The 16,616-nt window shown below is 37.0% G+C and overlaps 1 protein-coding gene across 1 annotated transcript in view; it reads left to right on the top strand.

Annotated features, from left to right (window-relative positions):
• The first annotated feature begins 34 nt into the window (after positions 1–34).
• The window catches only part of LOC133641544 (engulfment and cell motility protein 3-like), a 62,126-nt gene continuing 45,544 nt past the window's right edge, over positions 35–16,616 (top strand). Inside the window, exon 1 of the mRNA XM_062035337.1 lies at positions 35–300. The gene's annotated coding sequence lies outside the window, so the exon portion shown is untranslated. The remainder of the gene's footprint in view (positions 301–16,616) is intronic.

Here is a 16,616-nt window from a genome sequence, read left to right as displayed (position 1 = left end):
ACCAAGCGGAAAAGGATTTGCCATTTTTGCTGGATTTGCGAAAAGAAAATCTGTACCAGAGCTACTCAACTAACCCGGAACTTTAATATAAACGGAGTAATTCTGAAAACGCACTTTACGGCTTTCGACCGTTTTCATAGGTAGTTTAATAGGTAGCTCGGACATTTGTCTTGGAATAGTAGGATTTTTAAACCGGACTGTGCTCCCTCTGAGTGGAGAACAGACTGCTTCAAATGTTCCTCGCTGCGAGGGCAACCGTTCCTACGGGAGAGAAACTTTCAACTTGCCTTTTCTAATCAGGTAGGACGCATTCTCTTTTCTTGCATTAAAGCTACTTTTTAAATGTATTTTTAGAACAGCCTCATTTACAATAACCTTTGACATACACAAAGCCACACTTTTTTGCCTAGATTTAACTAACTTATATTTTGAATGTAAAAACGACATGCTGAAAAAACCCCAAATAAACCATGCAAACACAAAATTATTTAACTACAAAAAACACGCTATGTTAATTAGCTCCACATTGTCACGGTTGTTACCTAGGTAGGTGTTTTACGTTTAAAGTGTGTGTGTGTGTATGTATGTGAATGTCAATATATATATATGTGTGTGTGTGTGTGTGTGTGTGTGTGTGTGTGTGTGTGTGTGTGTGTGTGTGTGTTCTTGTATTTCTGCCCTTCTTGAGACATCAACAAGGAAAAGTACCTTCCCTATGAGGACCGGTGAACATGTTAGGACCGAAATCATGGTCCCAATACGGAAAACCATTGCATCTAATAGAGAGACAAATACTAGAGTCCGTGAACATTGCCCCAAAGTCAGGATTGTTTTTGTTGATTTAATGTGCATACAAAAGTAAACATCGACAGGTGCAAAGGCGGCAGTATATGATCAAACAAGACGGCAGGTAAAGAAGGACTTACCTTTTCATCCCCGGAAAAACCCGCCAGGTGAACAGCTGATTTTAGGACTTCTGGTGCTGACCGCGTCCCATATGTGACCATGTACATCAGGCCTGGGCAATTATTTTGCCTCGGGGGGCCACATTTAGAGAAAAAATTGTGCCTGGGGGCCGGTATATCTATTTTTAGGAACACTAATACAAAACCTCACCATAATGTCTGATTGAATGCTAAAAACGTCATGACAGACCGCCTTAAAAAACAGAATGGAATTTAAAATTTTTTTACTAAATGAGACAAACAGAATGTACATGAAAATAAAGAATGTGGGATTTACAATATGAACTATAAAAGGATAAAACACTGAATATTGACAACATATCACATGTCACACCCCCTCTCGATCGACATATTTTACAATCAAGCGAAACAATGCAACAAAAATGCAACAAACACAGCGAAATATGAGCGCGAAGGGTAAAAAAACCCCACCTACAATCTGATACATCTGATATTTCACTAAGCTTTAGAACATTGTTGTAAAAATCTGCAGTGAAAACATCACTGCAGATCATAATGGCAGCTACAGATTCTATCTTAAAGATCTAAAAAAAATGTTTGGGAATGTCCGGCGGGCCAGATTGAAAAGCTTAACGGGCCGCATGTGACCCCCGGGCCTTAATTTAATGTATTAAAAAAAAAAAAAGTATATTGAGACATACTGTAATAACTTGGAAGTAAATAATGAAGATTAAAAACCAATTACAAAGACAAAATAAATAAATAAATAAATGAACTAAAAGCAGTCTTTTTCTCACAAAGTGTCGACTTCTTTCTCATAAAATTGGGAACAATTTCTCATATTCTTTCTGTTTCTGTAATATTGCAATATTTTCTCGTAAAATTACTTTTTTTATGTAAAATTATAACTTTTAATGCAAAATGGTGACATTTGTCATATAAAATTCTGACCTTTATCACAATATTGCCATTTTTTTTGTTGTTTTGTAAAATAGTGACATTTTTTGAGTAAAATTATGACTTTTGTCATTTTGCCAAGTAAAATTCAGATTATTATTATAATATTGCCAACATTTTTAAAGTTTTCTTATGTTATGTTTGGCAATTTTCGTAATGTTACTCGACAAAAGTCGAGTAACATTACGAAAATTGCCAAATATTTAAGCTTTTTCTTGTAAAATTGCGACTGTTATTGAGTAAAATTCCAACTTTTATCATAATATTGCACAAATGTTCAGTTTTTCTTATGAAATTTTGACTTGCGTTGAGTAAAATTACGACTTTTATTATAATACTGCCAAAATTCTAGGTTTTTCTTGTGAAATTGTGACCTTTTTCTTGTGAAATTCCAATTCATTCTTCACAGCAAGCTTTTTTATATTTGCATCGTATGTATATATTATTAATGTTGTAAATACAAATCTTTACATATCTAGAAAGGGTGGTCCTAAAGAGGTAGGCATTTTTCGGAGGTCTCAAGAAGGTAACAAATACAATAATGTGTGTGTGTGAGTGTGTGCACGCGTGTGTGTGTCTGTGTGTGTGTGTGTGTGTGTGTGTGTGTGTGTGTGTGTGTAGGTGGGAGCCTGTCACGTTAAAATCTTGAGGCAGCTGAGAGGTGCCCCTCCAACACATCCACGCGCACGCGCACACACAGGAGGAATGTGAATGGGGGGGACTGGTACTGAGACACACTTGTGGATCCACAGGCAAACAAAAGGTCCAGAAAGAATTACTTGCGGCTTTATGTTTTAACAAAGCCCACTAGCCATGGAAGAATACACACACACACACACACACACACACACACACACACACACACACACACACACACACACACACACACACACACACACACACACACACACACACACACACACACACACAGACAGCTGCTGAACATGTCATTTCGTATTTAATTCCACAGGGTGGGATGTACAGTAGCTGCCTTTGCATCTTATTGTCATTTAGATCAGTGTTTCTTAACCATAGGGCCCATTTGGGCTGCGTTGGTACTCAGTTGTAATACACTGTTTTACCACTTGTGGCAGTAATGACGATAACAAATAAAGAGAAAAAGTCTGGAGCTTAAGTCATAGAGAAGTTTCTTAAGCGCAAAAAATATGACTGAACTGGTGAATCTGTATTTTCATTTACACTTGACAGTTTAGTTAAACATTTTTCATTGTCAACTTAGTTTATTTTCGCACAGTAATGACAATAACAAATAATGAGAAGAAGTCTGGAGCTAAAGTCATAGAGAAGTTTCTTAAGCGCCAAAAATATGACTAAACTGGTGAATCTGTATTTTCATTGAGACTTGACAGTTTAGTTAAACATTTTTCATTGTCGACTTTGTTTATTTTAGCACTACATAATTGTATGTAAATGCATTTTTTCATCAGTTACTTATGAGTCCTTTTTCACGCAGTATATTTGGTTAGTCCTTATTTTTATAATCAGTCTGACCTAAGCCTAAGAATTATGTGTTAAATAACCAATAGTCTTTGTGGTTAACACATGGCTTCATATCATTTGACAAGGTTGTAAACTGTATTTCGGTTAGAAATGAATATTGAATGTGATTAAAATCAAGAGTAATATTGCTAATTCACTGTTTGTTTTATGTTGCCAATTTTTTTTGCTGCAGCTGTTACAAATACTGTAATATTGTACATGGTAATTGGGATTTGTTATATATTGTATATATTACATCATATTATGATATAATATATCAGTATATATTATATACTTCATATATAATATGTAAATATTACCTATATATTATAATTTATATTGCTACTATGGTACATTTTTAGTCTACTTTATACCTTTTTGTTTTTGCCCTCTTTTTGTGCCCTTGTGTGCATTATCTTTTCCATCCTTTGTAACTGAGCTACTGTGTGAAACAATTTCCCTTGTGGATCATTAAAGTTTGTCTAAGTCTAAGTCTGTATTTGAGTGGGCCTCGGGCCTCTCTGTAGTGGAAAAGTTGGGCCCTAGGTCAAAAAGGTTGAGAACCTCTTATTTACAGTATTTAAGCTGCAACCAGCATGATGCAAGAGACTCGTCTAATTTGCATAGCTGGGCAATGTGGGCATGATACATGAGAATCTAACCTTTTTTGTTGGGAGAGACATAAAAGTGAGCTAAAATCATGAAAAGAAAAACTTGTTTAGAAAAACAAATGTCACAAGCAGGGCGGCGCTATTAGTGTGGGAGCTACTAAACACACGCACAACCTGACGTTGGAATGTGCACAGTAGTCTGCAATATTTGGATGAATAGTACCTACACTTTTGAGCTTAATTGCTCTTAACTCAAAACCCTTGCATCTCAAGTCAACGTCATTTAAATTAGTTGAAATTAATTTAACTGGAGCTTGCCCCCCCCTCCCTCCCTTGTCACTCCCACTGTCTCATAAACGCGTACACGCAGGTAGCTCGTGCAAACAAACAAAGCAGTCCGAGAAGCAACAAACCATTTGCAGTTATGTTGTTGTTATGATAGAACATACAGTACAATGATTGCTAACATTAGGTATCCAAATTGCTATCATTAGCTAACAACACACAAAGGTATTGTGTGTGCACGTGTAACGTATGTTTATGGTTATGGTTTGAGTTTATTTTGAATATGTATACAGATACAATATGACACATCATATAATCCATACATTCTTATTTCTATTTACATGTTCGAAAAGGAGTAGGAAGCCTAGTTATTCCTACCACTTTTCCAATTTGTAGCAATTACTGACACATTAGTTCCCTTCCTATTCTCATTGTGTAACACAATTTACATTAATAACTTCTAAATGCAACAATTCTCTTAATAGTTAAGTCAGTTACGATTCACATAATGAGATGAATGGTATCTAATGTTCAACAAAGTTGATCAAAATTCTTCTTCTTTGTAAACACTTGTAGTTTGAACATAAACTGGATTATATTAGTACATTGTTTGACTTCTTTGCTTAGTTCATTCCATAATTTAATTCCACATACTGATATACTAAAGCAGGAGTGTCAAATTCAATTGAGCTCAGGGGCCGCATGGAGGAAAATCTATTCCCTCACGGGTCGGACTAACAATATCAAGGCATAATAACTTAAAAATAAAGACAACTTTGAAATTGTTTTTTTTTTTGTATTACTTTGGCCAAAAATAGAACAAGTACATTCTTAAAATGTACATATTAGAACTAACCCTCTTGGCAAAACACTTCAAATTGGATGAACATTCTGAGGAAAAATTGGGTGCGGTTTCAAAAACACCATGAAGAACATAATGAACTTGGACTTTGTGTTTTTTACAAAGCCAAACTTTTAGTTCACTGTTAAAGACGTGTTTGGAAAAGCAATCAAGTGTTTCCTTAAACTGCCACATTGTTGACATCCACAACTACCACAACACATTCATTTATCATCATTCAAGTATTACAATTATAATATCATCAAAACAATTGTCAAAAAAATTACACCATTGTAGCCGAATCAAAGGTAACGTGACTAAAAAATTAACCATTGTGAACATTGTAGATTTAAGCATAAAATAAAATAAAGCAAACAAAACAAATGTAGAAACACACATTTTTATAATGGAGCTCAGTGTGCACATTGTGCCGTTAACCAATTGCGAGCGCTGCACGGAACTAACTACAAACATGATGGTCAAGTTGACTTAAAACTTTGCATCTTACCATTTCGTTATTTTATCCGTTACGTGGATCATTTACAATTAGAGAAGGTTTTGTGTGTTGCTACAGCATTAGTCTGCTGCCAGCAACAACCAGAGCAGCTCATTGCGTGCACCTGCGCTGATTGGAGTAGCGGCAGCCAATCAAGGGGGCACCTAAAGTCAGCTGAAACGCCATCTGACGTGGGTTACATTTGAATTGCTATTGCAACATCCAGTGCACACATTTAGAACAGCAGTTTCTTTCAATAAAAAATTGCAGCTCATTTTTATACTTAGCAAACTCATCTTGCAGGCTGCGGGCCGGATTAAACCTGTTTGCGTGCCTTATACGGCCCGAGCGCCGTATGTTTGACACCCCTCTATTAAAGGCTTTAAGTGTTGTGTGTGCATACTAATTATTTAAATTATATTTTCATTTGAGGTTATATTTTTCCTCTTTTGTTGAGAAGAATTGTTGTACACTCTAGGGTAGCAGGTTATGGTTTGTTTTGTGCATCATTTTAGCTATTTGTAAACGCTCCAAATTACCAAGTTTCAGTATTGTATATTCAATTAATTAAGGTTTCTATGTTGTCTATAACTGTTATATATTATTCAAACTGATCTTTTTTGTAACATGGTTAGTGAGTAAAGTGTACTTTTGTAGTTATTTCTCCATATTTTTGCACAATAATTTAGATATGGTAACACTAGCGAGCAGTAGAGAATATGGAGTGATATTTTGCTTTATTCATTATTGAAATATTTCTTGCAACTTTGGGTTGTATATTTTTTATATGAGAGTTCCAGTTCATTTTTTCATCTATTATTACGCCCCCAAATTTGATTTATTTCACCCTTTCAATGTCTTGTGTTTGACTGTCTCTTCTATTGTTAGGCAAGGCAAGGCAAGGCAAGGCAACTTTATTTGTATAGCACTTTTCATACACAAGGCCGACTCAAAGTGCTTCACAGCACATGTGGTACAACAAAGTGAAATGAAAGAAAATAAAAGCAAAATAAAAATGCAGACAATAAAAATAAATATAAATATTACCATATATTACCAAATGTTACCATATAGCATTATTTTAGTTTCACTGTGATTCAAAGATAGTCTGTTTTTGTCAAACCATCTCTTTAATTTGTTAATTTCTTCTGTTATTTGTATTAGCTTCTCTGTGTTCTCTCTTGAACAAAACAAAGCCGTGTCGTCCGCAAACAATACTAACTTTAAGCCCTTTGTAACTTTACAAATGTCATTTATATAGAGATTAAATCGTTTTGGTCCCAGTATTGATCCCTTGGGTACACTGCAAGATATGTTTAGTTCTGTTGACATTTTTTCACTTAGCTTCACATATTGATTGATTGATTGAAACTTTTATTAGTAGATTGCACAGTGAAGTACATTTTCCGTACAATTGACCACTAAATGGTAACACCCGAATAAGTTTTTCAACTTATTTAAGTCGGGGTCCACTTAAATTGATTCATGATACAGATATATACTATTTTCATAATACAGTCATCACACAAGATAATCATCAGAGTATATACATTGAATTATTTACATTATTTACAATCCGGGGTGTGGGATATGGAGGGGGTGGGGCGGGGGGTTAAGTTTGGTTGGTATCAACACTTCAGTCATCAACAATTGCATCATCAGAGAAATTGACATTGGAACAGTGTAGGTCTGACTTGGTAGGTAGGATATGTACAGCAAGTATTGGACACAGAGAGAGGGATCAGAAATGATAAGAAAAAGTGTCTACATTTGATTGTTTACATTTGATTATTTTCAATCCAAAGAGGTAATATGAGGAAGGGCGGGTGTTAGTTTAGGGTTGAAGTTGCCTGGATGTGTTGCTTCCTGTTGGTTAAATAGCTTCTTATCCTGTTCAGTACAAACACTCTGATGCCATATTGTTTTATTTTTTTCATTAAGACATTATGCTTGTGTCAAATGCTTTTGTTAGATCCATAAATACTGCTGCTGCACACGGTTTACCATGCATTAGTAATTTCCTCACTTATAGCCATTAATGACGTCGATGTTAAAATATTAGCTCTGTCATATTGTTGTTATGATAGAACATACAAACAATAATCCCTAACATTAGGTATCCAAACGGCCACCATTAGCTAATAACACACAAAGTTAATGTGCATGCACGTGTTGCGTATATACAGTACAAAGTGTACGTCATTACGTCCTAAAACCTGGGCTGGAATGCTTAATCACTCAATCAATCAAATTTGACTTATGTTGTCTCAAAGGCCTTGACAAACTCACAACGACATCCCCTGATCTAAATCCACATCCGGGCGAAGAAAAACAAAAAAATTCCCATATGAGGAAAAACAAAAACCATTGAGAAGGGATTGCATATGAAGAGACCCTCCTTCCAGGGTGACCGTCTACAATGGATGTCAAGTGGGTACAGTCATTAAATTGTTAAATGAATATTGTCAAATTAATTGTTAAATTAATAGATAAAGCGGGAGTCCAGTCCATCGCATAACTAATAGAAAGTCATCGAGGGGGGGTGTTGTGTCTTGTTCCAGTCTCATCTAGTCAGCTCCCAGAGATGTCTATAGCTGTTCATGGAAGAGTGGGCCAACGAGTGGTCCATCTCAGGTCTCAATTCGGGTCAGCTAACACCTCCTCCAGACTGGTACCGCTCCAGAAATTAACCGTGGTCACCTGGATTCCTCTTTTTGCAGGACACATTGGAAAGTTAGCGCCCACTAGGCATCTGCATAAATGTTGCAAATAGCTCCTTTAACCATCACGCCGTTGTTAAAAAGCCTTTGGGGAAAGTGTGTCTATTTTACATTACACTGATCAATCAACTGGTCAATAAAATGTACTCGTGTGTAAATAGATTGATAGTAGTGGTAGCAGAAAGTAAACGCTATTAAATACGAGTGCATCAGTGTCCAAAAAGACACATAAAAACCTCATAGCACTTGGATATTACATTTAATTGTATCATCATGGTCACATTAATATGTACTTGGCAATCATCAATTATAATAAACATCAAGTTATTCAATTCAATAATTAAATGGGTTCAAGTGCACATGATTTATTCATGTCATTAGTGCTACATTGGACAATTTATCATAAATCAAGGCAACTCTTCGTCGCATATGTCATCAATATAATCATGTATTTATCTTACCACGACCTTTATTTGTGTGGAAGTATCAGGTCACGTTACTCTTACTAGTTTTCCTTTTTCCACAAATGATGAGTTAACCCATTTTAGGATTTTGCTTTGCTGCGATTATAAACAAATGTAGACCCTAATAAATAAGTTCAAGTTAAAGTACCAATAATTGTCACACATACACTAGGTGTGGCAAAATTATTCTCTGCATTTGACCCATCACTCTTGATCACCCCCTGGGAGGTGAGGGGAGCAGTGGGCAGCAGCGGTGGCCGCGCCCAGGAATCATTTTTGGTGATTTAACACCCAATTCCAACCCTTGATGCTGAGTGCCAAGCAGGGAGATATAACGATCCTAATATTTCCATGGTGGTAATAAAAGCATAACGTGAAATGATTTTGAAATATACATCTGGAAATACAGCAATTCGTCTGCATAACTTCATCCATTTTTTAACTCTCTGCAGCCACTTTTAAATAAAACAGGTTTTACTATACTTATTTTAATCTAAAATAATGAATCAATTAGATCGGGACAAGTGGTTGAAAATGGATGGATGGATGGATAGATCGTCATCAAAATCTTAAAAACATGCTAGCTGCAAATGAAAGTGTGTACCTTAATCTCCGACCACTTTTTTTTAAAGTTCTGCATGATGCACCAAGGCAGTGCACCATACTGTAACTCCGCCTCTCCAACCTCTGTCTCCGGGAAATGCCAAATTCATAAATCATTCGCATTGACCTTGTGTGTTAAAAGTGAGGCATGAGGAGGGCAAGGCGTGAGGTGGGATTATGCACGCACACTTCCACTCCAAATTGCGTAAAAGTGTGTGAAACCCAGGTTTTAAAAGTCTGAATACTTTTGCACGTACACAAATTTGGTGTTTGTGGCCTACCAAGACTTTTATAGATAAGGCCCCGGCTGCGTTTGAAGTGTGTTTAGAAGCAGAGTTTTGATATGATTTACTGTACGGAGTTGTAACGACAAGCTACATTCACATTAGAGGTGGTCGATGTGGCCTACAATCTACATTGTGATACATATTGCAGCCTCCCGCAATAACTATATGCATCACGGATATATTTTGGGGCATTTCAAAGCGGGTTACTAAGGCTCCAATTTAGCTGCTGACATATGCGGTAACATTTTGCGGTTGAATTATTTTCCCAAAATATTATTTATCTACTCTCATTGTTATCCCATTGGGTTGAGGTTTTTCTTGCCCTGATGTGGGATCTGAGCCGAGGATGTCGTTGTGGCTTGTGCAGCCCTTTGAGACACTCGCGATTTAGGGCTATATAAGTAAACATTGATTGATTGATTGATACTTGAAGATTTATTGTTAATATCTGTTTAATTTATGTTGTAACATGGTTCTCTCTGCCCTTCTGTAAAAATGTAATGAACACTTATTCTTCTGTTGCTTGGATACTTTACATTAGGTTTGGGCGATACTACTAATGTGGGTATCGATCCATCCATCCATTTTTTACCACTTGTCCCTCTTGGAGTCGCAGGAGGGCTGAACCCTATCCCAGCTGCACTCGATCTAATACCAAGTAACTACAGGAGCAGTACTGGTCATACCATTGCTGATACTGGTAAATTTTTATCTCAATTTAGATCAGACAAAAACAGAGCATGGCGGTGTAACAATATACATTAAATATTTAAAGTATTTTCTACTACTGACTCTTATTTAAATCTTTTGGTTTTTTCCCTAAAAGCCCTCGTGAGTCCAGGGACTTATTGGCTGAGTTTATAAACAATAACAAAAATGACAAAGTTTTTTTTTGATGAATACAAAATATCGATCTAGCCACTGTAGTGTCGACCATATAATGGCATTATTTGTACTGTGTATTGTTACTGTTGATATTCTTATCAATCCACCCCCCTTTGTTTATATTCCAGGGGCCGTACTTATCAAGCTTCTTAGAGTGCCATTTTACACTTAAGTCCTGAGAATTTGCGAAATTTAGTCCTACTCTCAAACTTAAGAATAAAAGCTTTTTATCAACGTTCTTAAGTCTAAGAATCACTCCTACTCTCCACGATATTTAAGAGACCTTCAGAGGTGTCTTAAGTGGTTAGGAGTTGCCAGCAGGGGATGGCACTGAGGCGAGAGAGACGTGCGCGAACGTTCAGGGAACGGAACAATGTTTTTTTTTTTTTTGATGACGAGCAGCTGATCAAACGGTATCGTTTAGACAGAGTGGATATTATTTTTGTCACAGATTTAATACTTTTCGATTCCTTGTTGATTTCTGCATGTGTCTGCAGTGGGCTAGTATATATAGAGCCACCCACACCAGTTTCAAATTAGTTGCCTAATTAATGAATTGGAAAGAAAATGTTATGACAGTAGCGTATGTGTGTGGCCGTGAGGTGAGTGACGTCAGTGAGTGTGTGGGCGATAGAAGAGAGGGAGCGGTAGCGTGAGTGCCGGCGGGGACTAGTTTGTTTTGTATTATTTTGTAGTTTATTGTCAAAATATACACTCCCATTGTCCACTTAAATATTTCCAAGATATTTCTTTATTCTTAGACAACGGATTCCCTTCCATGATTGGTCATTTCCATGGACACAGAAATGACGTCACCTAAAATTCCGTTTACGGCACATAGTAATGTCGTAATTCAGCTCTGAGTGTGACACTTAAGATTCAGTCCTACACTTCGCTGAAAGTGTGAGTAAGACGCTTGATAACTAACTTTTAAGTGCAGCTTTCAGCGAAGAATATATTTACTCTTAAGTCAACTCTTAGCAGACTTCTTAGGAGTAATTCTAAGAAGCTTGATAAGTACGGCCCCAGAGCTCTAGCTTAGCGATTAACTTATCCTCCTCTTCCGTTTATTATTATTCCTATTTTGAGAACCAGCATTGTCAGACGTTTTGTTTATAGACTTATTATTTCATGAGTTACTAATTACCGAAGAAAATAGCCAAGTTATTCAAAATAGTGGACGTTGGCCATTTGGAGGTTAAATATTAATGCAAGGATCTGCCAATGTGTTTACACTGGTCCAAGTTTTTCCATACAAGAAAAGTACTCTAGTACACTAGTGCTTTAAGCAATTAGCTTCAAAGATGTTTGTCTCCCACCTTTTGAGCTGAACTCAGGGGCCAGTCTGGTGTCAATCTTGTGCCGGATTTGGCTCCAGGGCCGCCAGTTGTATAGCCCTGTCCTACGGTGTGTAGTGTAGCATGTTAAGCTATTCCTCGTCCTCCAGGGATGATACTTGTAAGAAACGTAGTTTATTTGTCGCCATGGCAGCAAGGATTGCTGATTTAGAAGTGACGTTGCACTGTGGGGCACATTAGCTGCTAGCTCGCTAGAAACGACACTACATTGAGTTAAGGACGCATTTGTTCACTTGTCACTGTCAAACATGCGGACACAGCTAGAACGTGTCAACATGCATTATCTCAATATAACGATCATATTAAAAGCTTTATCGTCAGCCAAATCTACAGTATATAATTTATATTGTCTATAGCACAAGTGTCAAACTCAAGGCCCGGGGCCAGATCTGGCCCGCCACATCATTTTATATGGCCCATGAAAGCCTGGAAATAATATACATTAATAAAGTACTTTATCTTTTCTTACTAAATGTATTTGTTCTTTCCGTTTTGACATACAAAAAAATGCATGTACTACATGCAATTGCGTATCATTTAAACTTTAATAGATCAAATGCCCCAAAAATATATTATCAAACATTCCGAAACATTTTTTTCTGAAAATAAAAATAAACACTTAAATATCTGGTTGACTTATAGTTTCAAGACAAGTTATCCATCAAATTGTACACTGTAAAAATGACAATAGATTTTATAGTAAAATCCTGGCGACTGAGCTGCCAGTTTTTTTTTATCGTAGAAACATTTAAAACCGTTGAAACAAAAAACAAAAATTACCGTAAAAACAACTTTGGTACATTTTTCCATTTACAGTATTAGTAATACACTCTAAAAACAACAACCGTCAATTTTAGAGTAAAAAAACTGGCAGCTAAGTTGTTTAAATTGTAACGTAAAAATAACAGTGGTATGGTTTTTTGCATTCCATTTACAATAATATGCTGTAAAAACCATCGCAAATTTTACAGTAAAATTCTGGCGACTGAGCTGCCAGATTTTTTAACAGTAATATCAAAATAGAAAAATTCACAGCGTACATGAAAACATATTTAATAATCAGATGCACAAGAACTTATGAAATATCATGGAGCGAATCCTTATACATTAATATTCATATATTATTCACTGTTAGAAGCGGACCTCTGAGGGCAACCACAACTGTGATGTGGCCCTCAAAGAAATAAAGTTTGACACCCCTGGTCTATAGCAATCCGATTTCACATTCAGTCCTATTACATAATGTGTTTATGAGCAAGGGCAAACCGGTAGCTCCACATCTATTTGGTGTGGCCCATATGTATTTGTGGCGGGCGGTTAGAGGAGTCTCTATCCCTGTAGGTAGTGAGTTCAAACCCCACCCGAGTCATACCAAAGACTATAAAAATGGGACCCATTACCTCCCTGCTTGACACTCAGCATCAAGGGTTGGAATTGGGGGTTAAGTCATCAAAAAATATTCCCGGGCACGGCCACCGCTGCTGCTCACTGCTCCCCTCACCTCCCAGGGGGTGATCAAGCGTGATGGGTGCAATGCAGAGAATAATTTCGCCAAACCTAGTGTGTGTATGTGACAATCATGGGTACTTTAACTTTAATTTAACATGTGAAACACTGAAGCCATCATGAGTAAATACAATACATTCAATAAATCTGATGAGTCAGGATGTGGCGTACAACACTTGCTAAGCTTGTTTTGATTTGCAGTTAAGCTCTGGCTAAAGTTTATCCTCAAATTTTTTTTGTAACCAAGCATGTATGGACAGGCAGGCCAAATGTGATTTGTCATCAGCTGAGGAACATTCATTCCACTGCTATAACAATCATTCTGTTGCAGGAAAATGTATTGCTCTGTTGCAGGACTAACTACAACATTTGGCTACAAAAACATTAATTCCTATGTAAGAACATTTATTTCACTGCAGTGACATTTTATTAGGTTGCAGTAATGTGTAATCTGCTGCAGGCACATTCACTTTTCCCTGGGAACATTTATTACTGTAAGAGTAATACTTCTGATGGAGAACAAACAGCAGCAAGAGGTATTTTGCCATAGACACATATATTTAGCTGCACTAAAATGTATTCAACTCCTTGAACGTTTATTCTTCTGCAGCAACAATTGTTTTTCTGCAGGATAATTCACTGAATTGAAATAACCCGTATTGTCATACAGGAATATTCATTCTACTGCACTTTGTGGAAGTAATAATAGTTATTGTCTAAGAGCATTCATTCTGCTGGAGAAACATTTATTCCACTGCAGAAACATTTTTGTGCTGTGACATTTATTCTGTTTAGGAACAATGATTGGGCTGCCAGAATATTAATTTTGCTGCAAGACTCACTTAATTGTTGCAATAATTGCCAAATTGAATCGCTTCTTAACAAGGGCGTTCTTTTACACTAAAATTAAAGCGTGTTCTGCAAAGTTAATAATTACTGTATCTCCGCCAGGAGGTTATGTGGTTGTTGCTGTTGGTCTGTTTGTTTGCAAAATAACTTAGTTATGGGTGGATTTTCATTAAACTTTTAAGAAGTATCCAAATTGGGATAAGGAAACAACTGATTAGACTTTAGACCTGATCCGGAGCATTCTACTATTTTACCTTACGTTTACGTTACAAACTTCAACTTCTGTGTTGAGTGTTTGCTTCTGGCCCCACCTCCACTTACAGAGACAAAGAGTGAATGAAAGACAAGAGGCTTCCCTCTGACTCTTTTATTTCCACTATAAATAGCTAAAAACATTTTGGGCACATTTTGATTAAACTTTCAGGAAATGTCAGGAATGGGATTAGGAGCATTCGAATACATTTTGGGTATGAAGAGGTTCTTTGGTCCAAATGTTGCATAGATTATGTTTAACAGGATGCGCCGTTTTGTTGGCGGGCTTATTTATGTTTTTTCTTTTTTACATGGCTCCACTTCGACAACGTCTTCTCCCCGTCAGGAGCTTATTGACTACATCATAGGCATACTCTGTCTATTGCTTGTATTCCGTGACATGATTTCTTCCCGGAAGCTAAAAACAGTGGTGGTCAACCAAGCCAAGATGGCTGTTGTTCAGCAAGCAGCGTGCAAGATGTACGCAAAGGGCCTTTCTGCAAAAAGCAGGAACGAGCAAAAAATGTAACTGTGCAATAGAATAGATCCCGATACTTAAAAAAATAAAAATAAAGATGTTGAGTGATATCAAGAATTATCTGTCGGTCGCGTTCCCAGACAGTCTACTGCCATGTTTGTTGTTTTTGCACGCGCCGTGTACGAGTACGTGTGTTTTCCCCCGTCTTTATCAAAATATAAGTATAGATGTCAACATTGTGTATGTCCTGAAAGCTTCATTTATGATTGCTTCCTTTGGTAAAAGCTTTACTCTTTTAGGTTTTTCCACCTGTGCTTTGCCGAGTTGGTGCTTTCCGAAACACTCGCAGCAATAATGTGTTTAAGAAATACAAATATTATCAAGATAACACTTAAAACTATATCAAACAAACCTTTAACGAAGTGATTGCTGCAACCTAGTGCCGTCTTTGACTCTGCTCCCGTGCCTCTTTTCTTTTCGTCGTCTACTAAAACCTTGCACTCTTCCGCCCTTCTTTATTACCTAGCAATTCTGAAAAAAACGTGTATCCTTTTCACGATTTGAACGGTTCCAACAGCCTAAAACAACACAAGCAAAGGGAATGTTTCTTTGAGAAAGGCTAAATGGAGCCCAGTACACATTGAGAACAGACACTGGCTTGACCACCACGCATATTTAATGAGCCAGATGTGAGCCGGACGTGACATCATGTGAATCCAAGCAATACCTGGTTCTGGTATCTCTTGTGTGACTGCCATCTACTCTCTACACCATGTACCAAATAAAATTGCTTTGAGGTTGGTAAGCACAACTAGAATTATTACATACATATGCATTGTCGATTTTTAGGAAAATGAAAGGTTTTTAAGAAAAATAAGAAACTAATTTTATCATCAAATTCTTCCCCTCTCAGGTATTTTCTTTCAGTCTGTTACCTTTTATCGTACACTTTCTCATCAGTCCTGTGGCTTTCATTTGCTGCAGTTGCCGCCATTAATGCTAGGTTTCGGCTTGGCAGTGTGGGCAGAACACATTTTGCAAACTACAAGTGAAATGTCTTTTTTCTGGAATGCCAAAGAAAGCCCACACAAGTGACTGCTGCGCCATCATGCTTTTCTCAGGGCGCGTGTAGTGTCATGACATAACGAATATGCGACCATACCAGGCGACAGCACAAGCCACGACAGAGAGTCCAATGACAAACGCAGAGATAATTATCGGCCGCCGATAATATTTTGCATCCCTAATTAAATGTTTTATTTTTTTGGTTTATGGGCACATTTTGATTAAAGTGTCAGGATATTGTCAGAAATTGGATAAGGCGCAAGTGATTGCATTTTGGTTTAAATCTGGATCACCGTCACCGTGGATGCAGGACTTTTTTACTATTGTAGGTCTGTGTTCTTTGATGGCTTTTCTAGTTAATATTTGTTTATTCTGTTTGGCGGTGGCCGACTTCCCCAAAACTGTCAGATGCACACTCACTCTCTTTTTTTTAATAATATTATTCAATTTATAATAGTATTCTCCCTTTTAAGAGGGCAGAGTCCTCCCAGATTCTTTAGTTCTAAGGCTGTCTAAAATGATGAGAGGTAACT

This window comes from Entelurus aequoreus, linkage group LG24 (assembly GCF_033978785.1).
Source record: "Entelurus aequoreus isolate RoL-2023_Sb linkage group LG24, RoL_Eaeq_v1.1, whole genome shotgun sequence".
NCBI classification, from domain to species: Eukaryota; Metazoa; Chordata; class Actinopteri; order Syngnathiformes; family Syngnathidae; genus Entelurus; species Entelurus aequoreus.
This window is presented reverse-complemented; position numbering and strand designations above follow the sequence as displayed.